The sequence below is a fragment of the Anolis sagrei genome, chromosome 1 (genome assembly GCF_037176765.1).
Source record: "Anolis sagrei isolate rAnoSag1 chromosome 1, rAnoSag1.mat, whole genome shotgun sequence".
Classification (NCBI taxonomy): Eukaryota; Metazoa; Chordata; class Lepidosauria; order Squamata; family Dactyloidae; genus Anolis; species Anolis sagrei.
Window position 1 is genome coordinate 76117801 of NC_090021.1, and position 12627 is coordinate 76130427.

Sequence of the window (12627 nt, forward strand, 5' to 3'; positions counted from 1 at the left end):
GTTCGGAGAGGTAAGTAGGGCCAGAACCATTTAGGGCTTTATAGGCTAACATCAGCACTTTGAATTGTGCTCGGTAGCAAACTGGCAGCCAGTGGAGCTGGTGCAACAGAAGAGTTGTATGCTCCCTGAGTGCCGCTCCTGTTAGCAACCTGGCTGCCGAGCGCTGGACCATTTGAAGCTTCCAAGCAGTCTTCAAAGGCAACCCCACGTAGGGAGCGTTGCAGTAGTCTAAGCGGGATGTAACCAGAGCGTGGACCACCGATGTCAAATATGAACAGTCTTGACATCTCTAGGTCATCCAGAGTGGTCAGCTCCTGCCAGAAGGGATATTACTAGGTCTCTTCTACACTGCCATATAAAATCCAGATTATCTGCTGTGAACTGGAATATATGGCAGGATAAACTCATATAATCCAGTTCAAATCAGATAATGTGAATTATCTGATTTGATAATCTGGATTATATGGCAGTGTAGAAGGGGCCTTAGAAAAGTGTTCTCTCAAGTTAAAAAGTTTTTTTAAAAAAATTATGTTTTTTCTACTTTTTCAGGAATTTTGTGCTTCTCAGGAGGTCAGATTGGCTCAATTCTATAAGGATTCACACTTTATATGAGACATTCTCTATTGGAAACTTGGTTTGGTCTGTACTGGGGCTGTACAGGTAACATTAAATTGACTAGATTTCTTGCTTTGAATTTCTCATTGATTGGAAATTTGCATTGCATTGCATTGATTTATACAAATACAAATCTATTTTTAGGCACACACAACACAAGTATTTAGCTATAACACTGGTAGTTATATACCTTCTCATTACTTTCTGACCTACTGAATGGTCTTTCAGCCTCTTATGAATTTGACTTTTCAATTTTTTTTCTTCACATTTTGAGGGTCTGTGTATCTCATAGTGTGTCCTGGAAGCAGATGCTGAATCCTCCACAATTGCTCAAACTTAATTTAAACCAATTAGGACTTGTCAAAATTAGGTTCTTGTGGGTTTTTTCGGGCTATAGAGCCATGTTCTAGAGGCTCTAGAACATGGCTCTATAGCCCGAAAAAACCCACAAGAACCTAGTGATTCCAGCCATGAAAGCCTTCGACAATACATTGAACACCTTGTCAAAATTGTTACTATCATATGACATAGCTCAATGATGTGGATTCCTAGGAGTTTTACAAGGCCTTTGGCCTTCTCTGTCAAAGAGTGCTGATGCTTCACCTAATCAGAGCTCCCAGGATTCCATAGCAATGAGTCATGGCAATTCAAGTGGCGTCAAACTGTATCAATTCTTCAGTGAAGATATACTCAGTGTTGTATCCAGCATAATAATCTACAATATATCACTCTTGTAGTCCAGCAAAACTGAAAAGTGCCATATTGTGAAAGATCGTTGAACATTTAAAAATGTGAGAGCACAAACTATTACCAAATATTTCCTTTTGATTGATTTATACAAGGCGCAAGGTTTCCCCTTGCAGAGTTTCATACTGCTCAGCATCTAACTGCAAAGACTATTTAACTAGTGCCAGCATTATTACATGTACTATCCTTGGTGTGTGAACAGTACATGTGAAGAAATTGGCCTTGTATTAAAGTTATTATGCCCAGGATACCAGGATTTGTGATAACCTGTTTGGCAGCATTACTTACAATCTTCATCCCTTATGAATCAGCTCTTTCAAAGCAGGGCTGTATTAAATACTGTTAGGGCTGAATAGGTTTGCAAACCATCCTAGAACTTTTTGCTGTAATTAGTTTTTATTAATCATACTCCTAAACACATTTTTAACATTTTGTTGCTTTGTTATATCAGAATTTTTTTAAATTGCCACTGAAAAACATTTATCTTTTTGAGGGCCTTTCCACGCAGCCCTGTATCCCAGAACATCAAGGTAGAAAATCCCACACTATCTGCTTTAAACTGGCTTATCTGAGTCTACACTCAGATATTCTGGGATATTGGGTTATGTAGAAGGGCCCTAACTTTCTCCTTAAGGCCCCTTCTACACTGCTATATAATCCAAATTATCAAAGCATTAGATAATCCACATCCTAAGTTTCTATATTCTTTTTATACTCTACTCATCTCCTTAAATAACCATTGGTTTGTTGACTGGCAATTAAAATTCGAACATTTTATCTGTGGCCATAGAAAACCATGTTTCCCCAGAACAGTGTTCTCACTTTCTAGTAAGGCAGACTTGGGGATCCCCAATTCACTTCACTGATATCAAGACTTCCTTTTCAAACAGGTAAGTCAGGCTATGCAAAATAATGACTCTTTGAAGTGTATCAATAGAGAAAGAGGCAATCTATCAATCAGTTCATTAAGCACATCACAGTAACTTATGGACCTCCGTCAAGACTCTACCCTTTGAAGAAAATCATACTCAGTCACAAGTGAGTGTCTTTTGTAGGAATAGACATTGGCTATTTACAAATGCTCATTTGATGTTAATTACTATATAATATTATATATAAATTGGCCCTATGTATAAACTGATGGTGGATTTTGGGACTAAACTTATTGATTTAGCTGTAACTCATTTTATTAGTTATTTATTATTATTATTTCAGACATTTATATCCCATCCTTCTCACCCCCCAGAGGAGGACTCAGGGTGCCTTACTACCGGCAACCATTAGATGCCAACAACAATAATAAAAACACAGTTAAATATTAATTAAAACATGAATGTCTAGGATAAAGTTTAGGGGCAAGTAACTAGCAAATATTTCATCTATCCTTTTAAAATGCATAGAAGGTACATACCTAAGAAGAGCTAAAGAGAGGTGGATCTGTTCATTTGAGGGATTATAATGGAGGTAAATTACATTGCTATTCTTAAAATGTGTTGTTGTTGTTGTTCATTCGTCTCCAACTCTTCGTGACCTCATGGACCAGCCCACGCCAAAGCTCCCTGTCAGCTGTCACCACCCCCAGCTCCTTCAAGGTCAGTCCAGTCACTTCAAGGATGCCATCCATCCATCTTGCCCTTGGTCGGCCCCTCTTCCTTTTGCCTTCCACTTTCCCCAGCATAATTGTCTTCTCTAGGCTATGCTGTCTCCTCATAATGTGGCCAAAGTACTTCAACTTTGTCTCAAGTATCCTTCCCTCCAATGAGCAGTTGGGCTTTATTTCCTGGAGGATGGACTGGTTGGATCTTCTCGCAGTCCAAGGCACTCTCAGAACTTTCCTCCAACACCACAGTTCAAAAACATCTATCTTCCTTCGCTCAGCCTTCCCTAAAGTCCAGCTCTCACATCCGTAGGTTACTACAGGGAATACCATGGCTTCGACTATGGGGATCTTTGTTGCCAGTGTGATGTCTCTGCTCTTTACTATTTTATCAAGATTGGACATTGCTCTCCTCCCAAGAAGTAAGTGTCTTCTGATTTCCTGGCCACAGTCTGTATCTGTAGTAATCTTTGCACCTAGAAATACAAAGTCTGTCGCGGCCTCCACATTTTCTCCCTCTATTTTCCAGTTGTCAATCATTCTTGTTGCCATAATCTTGGTTTTTTTGATGTTTAGCTGCAACCCAGCTTTTGCGCTTTCTTCTTTCACCTTGATTAGAAGACTCCTCAGCTCCTCCTCGCTTTCGGCCATCAGAGTGGTGTCATCTGCATATCTGAGGTTGTTAATGTTTCTTCCAGCAATTTTCACCCCAGCTTTGCATTCATCAAGCCCCGCACATCGCATGATGTGTTCTGCATACAAGTTAAAAAGGTTGGGTGAGAGTATGCAGCCTTTCCCAATCTTGAACCAGTCTGTTGTTCCGTGGTCAGTTCTTACTGTTGCTACTTGGTCCTTGTACAGATTCCTCAGGAGAGAGACAAGGTGGCTTGGTATGCCTATCCCACCAAGAACTAGAAATACAGATAGGGAATGAAATATAAATGAACTAAAAGGATGAAAATGCTGCCTTAGGGGAAAAGAGTGGTGGGGGGGAGGGGGGAAGAAAGAAAGAAAGCAAACTGCCTCAATGAGGGACCCAGCAGCAAGTCAGCGACAAGAGGTAGAAGCAAGAAGGGATACCATCCCATTATAGTCCCTTGTCCAAACTGGAGAAAATAAGGCAGTTCTCCTACCTGCTTTTTTATTTGTTTGTTTGTTTGATCTGCATTCAGTGGCAACATGGAGGAGACTGAAGAATGTGGTGCACCTACCAGACCTGACCATCTGACTTTGAAATTATTAGACTTTGAATAGACTTTAGATCATGGTCTAGATCAGGGGTCCTCAAACTAAGGCCCGGGGGCCGGATGCAGCCCTCCAAAGTCATTTGGGGAACTCTCTCCCCAAGGACATTAGACAAGCCCCAACGCTGGCAGTCTTCAGGAAGAGCTTGAAGACGTGGCTGTTCCGGTGTGCCTTTCCAGAATAGGAAGCTCCTAGCATCATGTCCTAAATGCACTTTACTAGAGATTTAAGATTGTCTGCACACAGCACTACCTCTAAAAACCTATACATTTCACCTGTCATATCCAGCACTTTTAAATTTTATTCATTACATTTGGCCCGGCCTTAGTTTTAAATGCGTCATGGTGTTATTGTTTTTAATGTTTATTGTTATTGCTTTAAAAAATTTTGTTTTGCTTTATGAGTTTTATTGTTGTATTTGTTATGCTGTTGTTTTATTGAGGCCTTGGCCTTTTGTAAGCCACACCGAGTCCTTCGGGAGATGTTAGCAGGGTATAAATAAAGATAATAATAATAATAATAATAATAATTTACCCGGCCCTCACTCAGGGTCAACCTAAGTCTGAAATGATTTGAAAGCACACAAAAACAAAAACAATCCTATCTCATCAGCCAAAAGTAGGCCCACACTTCCAATTGAGATACTAATAAGTTTATATTTGTTAAAATGGCTCTTCGTTTTAATTATTGTATTGCTTTTAAGTGTTTTTTGCACTACAAATAAGATATGTGCAGTGTGCATAGGAATTCATTCATGTTTTTTTCAAATTATAATCCGGCCCTCCAACAGTTTGAGAGACTGTAACCTGGCCCTGTGTTTAAAAAGTTTGAGGACTCCTGGTCTAGTTCCTCTTTCAAATCCATCTCAGCCCAGATTAAGGCAGCAACCATCAAAATTGTCTCTAGGTGGCACTGGTTGCCTTTAAACATCACAAAACATATCCTAATGCCTCTCCCTCAATTTTTTTTGTTTCTTTTGGAGAACCAGCTCTCAATTATATCTCTGTCTTGATTGTCCAAAAATAACTTCCTTCTGGGAGTTTTCCAGACTGTATGCCATGTTCCAGTAGCATTCTCTCCTGACGTTTCACCTGCATCTGTGGCTGGTTCATGCCATGAAAGCTTTTGACAACACAACTTTCTTCTGGCCAGAAGTTCTTAAGGAGATAGACAACACTGCCAATCAGGAGATCAAAAACAATGGTCTTTGTTAATTCCCTCTGTGTGCTTGGATTAAAAGCAGGCCACCAAAGCATGAAAACTTAATTTGTATATTGTTAATGGCAGCCAAGCTTGAAATTGCCAAATGTTGGACGACACTGGCAAGTCTCAACATTACAATATGGTTTAATCACTTCTGGACCATTGCTTATATGAAAAATTTTCATGTAACCTAAAAAGGACAGCTAGACGGGATAAAAATGGCTTTTAAAAATTGAGTTGTGGTTTATTTTCTTGAAATCTAAAAAGCCCAAATATATAACAGACATCCATCTGCAGAGCACATAGGACTTTGGCCAGAACTAAGCTAACCACCTAAAACAATGCTAAAGCACCAGGACCACAGTCAGTAATGTGCAGATGTATTGCTTTGACTAGGACTGTATGCTGAAGCTGTAAAGAAAGGAAAGCAACTGTGTTATCATCAGATCAACACTATCGCCTCCAACAAACTAAACCAAGCTGCCTTTTCTACTGAATATATTTCTAGAGCCATTGTTTTTTGTTGCTTAATTTTTCTCGTTTCAACCATGTTAAGCCAGTTGAATCTCTTTACTTTAGTTGTTGTTGTTCATTCGTTCAGTCGTCTCCGACTCTTCGTGACCTCATGGACCAGCCCACGCCAGAGCTCCCTGTCGGCTGTCACCACCACCCCCAGCTCCTTCAAGGTCAGTCCAGTCACTTCAAGGATGCCATCCATCCATCTTGCCCTTGGTCGCCCCCTCTTCCTTTTGCCTTCCACTTTCCCCAGCATAATTGTCTTCTCTAGGCTTTGCTGTCTCCTCATGATGTGGCCAAAGTACTTCAACTTTGTCTCTAGTATCCTTCCCTCCAATGAGCAGTCGGGCTTTATTTCCTGGAGGATGGACTGGTTGGATCTTCTCGCAGTCCAAGGCACTCTCAGAACTTTCCTCCAGCACCACAGCTCAAAAGCATCAATCTTCCTTCGCTCAGCCTTCCCTAAGGTCCAGCTCTCACATCCATAGGTTACTACAGGGAATACCATGGCTTTGACTAGGCGGATCTTTGTTGCCAGTCTGATGTCTCTACTCTTTATTATTTTATCGAGACTGGACATTGCTCTCCTCCCAAGAAGTAAGCGTCTTCTGATTTCCTGGCCACAGTCTGCATCTGCAGTAATCTTTGTGCCTAGAAATACAAAGTCTGTCACGGCCTCCACATTTTCTCCCTCTATTTCCCAGTTGTCAATCATTCTTGTTGCCATAATCTTGGTTTTTTTGATGTTTAGCTGCAACCCAGCTTTTGCGCTTTCTTCTTTCACCTTGATTAGAAGACTCCTCAGCTCCTCCTCGCTTTCGGCCATCAGAGTGGTGTCATCTGCATATCTGAGGTTGTTAATGTTTCTTCCAGCAATTTTCACCCCAGCTTTACATTCATCAAGCCCCGCACATCGCATGATGTGTTCTGCATACAAGTTAAAAAGGTTGGGTGAGAGTATGCAGCCTTTCCCAATCTTGAACCAGTCTGTTGTTCCGTGGTCAGTTCTTACTGTTGCTACTTGGTCCTTGTACAGATTCCTCAGGAGAGAGACAAGGTGGCTTGGTATGCCTATCCCACCAAGAACTAGAAATACAGATAGGGAATGAAATATAAATGAACTAAAAGGATGAAAATGCTGCCTTAGGGGAAAAGAGTGGTGGGGGGGAGGGGGGAAGAAAGAAAGAAAGCAAACTGCCTCAATGAGGGACCCAGCAGCAAGTCAGCGACAAGAGGTAGAAGCAAGAAGGGATACCATCCCATTATAGTCCCTTGTCCAAACTGGAGAAAATAAGGCAGTTCTCCTACCTGCTTTTTTATTTGTTTGTTTGTTTGATCTGCATTCAGTGGCAACATGGAGGAGACTGAAGAATGTGGTGCACCTACCAGACCTGACCATCTGACTTTGAGATTATTAGACTTTGAATAGACTTTAGTATGGTCTAGATCAGGGGTCCTCAAACTAAGGCCCGGGGGCCGGATGCAGCCCTCCAAAGTCATTTGGGGAACTCTCTCCCCAAGGACATTAGACAAGCCCCAACGCTGGCAGTCTTCAGGAAGAGCTTGAAGACGTGGCTGTTCCGGTGTGCCTTTCCAGAATAGGAAGCTCCTAGCATCATGTCCTAAATGCACTTTACTAGAGATTTAAGATTGTCTGCACACAGCACTACCTCTAAAAACCTATACATTTCACCTGTCATATCCAGCACTTTTAAATTTTATTCATTACATTTGGCCCGGCCTTAGTTTTAAATGCGTCATGGTGTTATTGTTTTTAATGTTTATTGTTATTGCTTTAAAAAAATTTGTTTTGCTTTATGAGTTTTATTGTTGTATTTGTTATGCTGTTGTTTTATTGAGGCCTTGGCCTTTTGTAAGCCACACCGAGTCCTTCGGGAGATGTTAGCAGGGTATAAATAAAGATAATAATAATAATAATAATAATAATAATAATAATAATTTACCCGGCCCTCACTCAGGGTCAACCTAAGTCTGAAATGATTTGAAAGCACACAAAAACAAAAACAATCCTATCTCATCAGCCAAAAGTAGGCCCACACTTCCAATTGAGATACTAATAAGTTTATATTTGTTAAAATGGTTCTTCGTTTTAATTATTGTATTGCTTTTAAGTGTTTTTTGCACTACAAATAAGATATGTGCAGTGTGCATAGGAATTCATTCATGTTTTTTTCAAATTATAATCCGGCCCTCCAACAGTTTGAGAGACTGTAACCTGGCCCTGTGTTTAAAAAGTTTGAGGACTCCTGGTCTAGTTCCTCTTTCAAATCCATCTCAGCCCAGATTAAGGCAGCAACCATCAAAATTGTCTCTAGGTGGCACTGGTTGCCTTTAAACATCACAAAACATATCCTAATGCCTCTCCCTCAATTTTTTTTGTTTCTTTTGGAGAACCAGCTCTCAATTATATCTCTGTCTTGATTGTCCAAAAATAACTTCCTTCTGGGAGTTTTCCAGACTGTATGCCATGTTCCAGTAGCATTCTCTCCTGACGTTTCACCTGCATCTGTGGCTGGTTCATGCCATGAAAGCTTTTGACAACACAACTTTCTTCTGGCCAGAAGTTCTTAAGGAGATAGACAACACTGCCAATCAGGAGATCAAAAACAATGGTCTTTGTTAATTCCCTCTGTGTGCTTGGATTAAAAGCAGGCCACCAAAGCATGAAAACTTAATTTGTATATTGTTAATGGCAGCCAAGCTTGAAATTGCCAAATGTTGGACGACACTGGCAAGTCTCAACATTACAATATGGTTTAATCACTTCTGGACCATTGCTTATATGAAAAATTTTCATGTAACCTAAAAAGGACAGCTAGACGGGATAAAAATGGCTTTTAAAAATTGAGTTGTGGTTTATTTTCTTGAAATCTAAAAAGCCCAAATATATAACAGACATCCATCTGCAGAGCACATAGGACTTTGGCCAGAACTAAGCTAACCACCTAAAACAATGCTAAAGCACCAGGACCACAGTCAGTAATGTGCAGATGTATTGCTTTGACTAGGACTGTATGCTGAAGCTGTAAAGAAAGGAAAGCAACTGTGTTATCATCAGATCAACACTATCGCCTCCAACAAACTAAACCAAGCTGCCTTTTCTACTGAATATATTTCTAGAGCCATTGTTTTTTGTTGCTTAATTTTTCTCGTTTCAACCATGTTAAGCCAGTTGAATCTCTTTACTTTAGTTGTTGTTGTTCATTCGTTCAGTCGTCTCCGACTCTTCGTGACCTCATGGACCAGCCCACGCCAGAGCTCCCTGTCGGCTGTCACCACCACCCCCAGCTCCTTCAAGGTCAGTCCAGTCACTTCAAGGATGCCATCCATCCATCTTGCCCTTGGTCGCCCCCTCTTCCTTTTGCCTTCCACTTTCCCCAGCATAATTGTCTTCTCTAGGCTTTGCTGTCTCCTCATGATGTGGCCAAAGTACTTCAACTTTGTCTCTAGTATCCTTCCCTCCAATGAGCAGTCGGGCTTTATTTCCTGGAGGATGGACTGGTTGGATCTTCTCGCAGTCCAAGGCACTCTCAGAACTTTCCTCCAGCACCACAGCTCAAAAGCATCAATCTTCCTTCGCTCAGCCTTCCCTAAGGTCCAGCTCTCACATCCATAGGTTACTACAGGGAATACCATGGCTTTGACTAGGCGGATCTTTGTTGCCAGTCTGATGTCTCTACTCTTTATTATTTTATCGAGACTGGACATTGCTCTCCTCCCAAGAAGTAAGCGTCTTCTGATTTCCTGGCCACAGTCTGCATCTGCAGTAATCTTTGTGCCTAGAAATACAAAGTCTGTCACGGCCTCCACATTTTCTCCCTCTATTTCCCAGTTGTCAATCATTCTTGTTGCCATAATCTTGGTTTTTTTGATGTTTAGCTGCAACCCAGCTTTTGCGCTTTCTTCTTTCACCTTGATTAGAAGACTCCTCAGCTCCTCCTCGCTTTCAGCCATCAGAGTGGTGTCATCTGCATATCTGAGGTTGTTAATGTTTCTTCCAGCAATTTTCACCCCAGCTTTGCATTCATCAAGCCCCGCACATCGCATGATGTGTTCTGCATACAGGTTAAAAAGGTTGGGTGAGAGTATGCAGCCTTGCCGTACGCCTTTCCCAATCTTGAACCAGTCTGTTGTTCCGTGGTCAGTTCTTACTGTTGCTACTTGGTCCTTGTACAGATTCCTCAGGAGAGAGACAAGGTGGCTTACTTTAGTATGTGTGACAAAGATCTTGGAGTGGACAACAAGTTAAACATGAGCCAATAATGTCATGTGGCAGCAAAAAAAAAAAGGGCAATGGGATTTTGGCCTGCATAAATAGGAGTCTAGTGTCTAGATCCAGGGAAGTCATGCTACCCTTCTATTCTGCCTTGGTCAGACTACACGTGGAATATTTTGTCCAATTCTGGGCACTACAATTGAAGGGAGATGTTGACAAGCTGGAATGTGTTCATAGGAGGGCGACTAAAATGATCAAGGATCTGGAGAACAAGCCCTATGAGACATGAGTTAATGAGCTGGGCATGTTTAGCCTACAGAAGAGAAGGCTGAGAGGAGACATGATGGCCATGTATGATGGCTTCAAACAAGAAAGGAGATTACACCTGAACATGAGGAAGAAGGTCCTAACTGTGAGAGCTGATCAGTAGTGGAACTCTCTGCCCTGGAGTGTGGTGGAGCCTCCTTCTTTGGAGGCTTTTAAGCAGAAGCTGGATGGCCATCTGTCAGGGGTGCTTTGAATGTGATTTCCCTGCTTCTTGGCAGAATGGGGTTGGACTGGAAGGCCCACGAGGTCTCTTCCAACTCAATGATTCTATGAACCACCTACCTCCTAACAGACTTACTTGGGCGATCCCTCGTTGGACGAGTAAGATGGTCTTCCATTATGGATTTCCTTGTGGGTCCGTATGTGGCTGTGGAGCCCTATTCTTGCTCTGCATCTTCTTCCGCAGTGGGGGCATTGGTTTCCAGGTGGAAGGCGGTCCCAGTCGGGGTTGGCTTGACGCACCTTCCTCCTGGCACGTTTCTCTCTTTCACCCTCCACTCGTGCCTCCTCAGATTCTGCAGCACTGCTGGTCACAGCTGTCCTCCAGCTGGAGCGCTCAAGGGCCAGGGCTTCCCAGTTCTCAGTGTCTATGCCAGAGTTTTTAAGGTTGGCTTTGAGCCCGTCTTTAAATCTCTTTTCCTGTCCACCAACGTTCCGTTTTCCGTTCTTAAGTTCGGAGTAGAGCAACTGCTTTGGTAGACGGTGGTCGGGCATCCGGACAACGTGGCCGGCCCAGCGGAGTTGATGTTGGAGGACCATCGCTTCAATGATGGTGGTCTTTGCTTCTTCCAGCACACTGACGTTTGTCCGCTTGTCTTCCCAGGAGATTTGCAGGATTTTCCGGAGGCAGCGCTGATGAAAACGTTCCAGGAGCTGCATGTGACGTCTGTAGACAGTCCACGTCTCACAGGCATATAGCAGGGTTGGGAGAAACAATCGGGGCAAGTTAATCTCCTCCCAACAAAGGATTCCCCCGGGCAGTAAGAAGCCAGACCTTGGAACCGCTAGGTCAGACAAGAGTTCTTTCTCCCTCCCTGGACATTCCACAGATATATAAACCCCATTTTCCTAGTTTTCAACAGACTTCTCACAGCCTCTGTGGATGCAGGCGAAACGTCAGGAGAACATGTTTCTAGAACATGGCCAGACAGCCTGAAAAACTTACAACAACCCGATTGACGTATGTTCCATTAACACAACGATTCTAAGCAGGTCACAGAAGGTGTGAGAGGGGTGTTTTAGTTTGCACCCAGGAGGCGCGTGACTCTTCCGTGCCAAACGCCTCGCGCTTCCCTTTCCCTTCGTCTCAGCAAAGCGGAGTGAGAGGCTTGGCGAGGCCCCGCCCCCTTTCCCCTCAAGCCCCGCCCCCTTCCCGTCCGTCCCGCGCGGGACTGCGGACGAGCCCCGCCGCGGCTGAAAGCGTCACCCGGGCCGCTCAGCTCGGACGTGCTCTCTCCCTGCTGGCCCGCCTTCAATTTAAGAGGCTAAAAAAATCCGACTACCAGGAGTGGGGTTCGAACCCACGCGGACATGCGTCCATTGGATCTTAAGTCCAACGCCTTAACCACTCGGCCATCCTGGTGCGCTTGCAAACCCACCACGCAGCCACTCCTACAAGGAACAAAAGGCGCGGCGCGTAGGCTGCCTCGGCCTTGTTCTTTCCCAGCTCGGGCTGGAACGGCTTGGACTCCAAAGATCGATAGAAAAACAGGGAGGGAAGGAGAGAGAGAGGTGGAAGGGAAGCTCAGGTAGTTCTCGTCGGCTCTTGTTTTACCTTTCCGCTGGCTTGGAAGCATTTCTCGTTTCGAGCACGGGGGGGCGCCGAACACAAAACAGAAAGTGGAGCTCGGATTCAAGGAAACAGAAACAACGAAAGGCGGGCGGGCGGGCCGCGTTGCCAAGGGAAACGGCCAGTTTGAGGGCTCGAAAGGAAAACTAGACGCATCCCAAAGCCATTGCGGGTAAACGAAACCTATTTTTGACAGGCCTTTTGACTTCAAACAAGAAGGTCTGCTGTGAAAGTTTCATTTCCACAGGGAAGTTGGGATGAGAAGAAGTAACAACCCAAAAAGTGGTAGGATTGTTTCAATGTAATCCTATTTCAAATTTAAGTCACTCCTCTTGAGTGTTAGTAAACAAA

The 12627-nt window shown here is 43.2% G+C and overlaps 1 non-coding gene across 1 annotated transcript; it reads right to left on the bottom strand.

Annotated features, from left to right (window-relative positions):
• Positions 1–11986: 11986 nt before the first annotated feature.
• TRNAL-UAA (transfer RNA leucine (anticodon UAA)) lies at positions 11987–12069 on the bottom strand. Its single transcript has one exon. It is a non-coding gene; the product is annotated as a tRNA-Leu (tRNA).
• Between the last annotated feature and the right edge of the window lie 558 nt (positions 12070–12627).